The sequence below is a fragment of the Etheostoma spectabile genome, chromosome 5 (genome assembly GCF_008692095.1).
Source record: "Etheostoma spectabile isolate EspeVRDwgs_2016 chromosome 5, UIUC_Espe_1.0, whole genome shotgun sequence".
Lineage (NCBI taxonomy): Eukaryota > Metazoa > Chordata > Actinopteri > Perciformes > Percidae > Etheostoma > Etheostoma spectabile.
Genome location: NC_045737.1, coordinates 25,462,841 through 25,463,720, shown reverse-complemented (window position 1 = coordinate 25,463,720; position 880 = coordinate 25,462,841). Strand labels below are relative to the sequence as shown.

The following is an 880-nucleotide window of genomic DNA, read 5'->3' as shown; positions in this document are numbered from 1 at the left end:
CACAAGGCTCAGTGCTTGGACCAATTCTATTCACCTTATATACTCACCTATAGGATTATTAGGAACACCCTACTAATACTGTGTTTGAGCCCCTTTTGCCTTCAGAACTGCCTTAATTCTATGGGCATTGCATTTCAACAATGTGCTGAAAGCTTCTTTAGAATGTTGGCCCATATTGAGAGGATAGTATCTTGCAGTTGATGGAGTTGTGGGATGCACATCCAGAGCACAAAGCTCCCGTTCCACCACATCCCAAAGTGCTCTATTGGTTTGAGATCTGGTGACTGTGGAGGCCATTTTAGTAAAGTAAACTCTTGTCATGTTCAGAAACCAATTTGAAATGATTCAGCTTTGTGACATGGTGCATTATCCGCTGAAGTAGCCATCAGAGGATGGGTACATGTTGGCCATAAAGGGATGGACATGGTCAAAACAATGCTCAGGTAGGCCATGGCATTTAAACATGCCAATTGGCACTAAGGGGCCTAAATGTGCCAAGAAACTCCCCCACACCATTACATCACCACCACCAACCTGCACAGTGGTAACAGGCATGATGGATCCATTTTCTCATTCTGTTTACGCCAAATTCTGACTCTACCATCTGATGTCTCAACAGAAATCGAGACTCTCAGACCAGGCAACATTTTTCCAGTCTTCAACTGTCCAATTTTGGTGAGCTCTTGCAAATTGTAGCTTCTTTTTTTGGAGATAGTGGTACCCGTGGGGTCTTCTGCTGTTGTAGCCCCTCCGCCTCAAGGTTGTGCGTGTTGTGGCTTCACAAATGCTTTGCTGCATACCACGGTTGTAACGAGTGGTTATTTCAGTCAAAGTTGCGCTTTTATCAGCTTGAACCAGTCGGCCCATTCTCCTCTGACCT

General features: G+C 44.9%; 1 protein-coding gene across 1 annotated transcript in view; it reads right to left on the bottom strand.

Annotated features, from left to right (window-relative positions):
- Nucleotides 1-880, bottom strand: part of cntrl (centriolin) — a 54,627-nt gene that overhangs the window by 43,287 nt on the left and 10,460 nt on the right.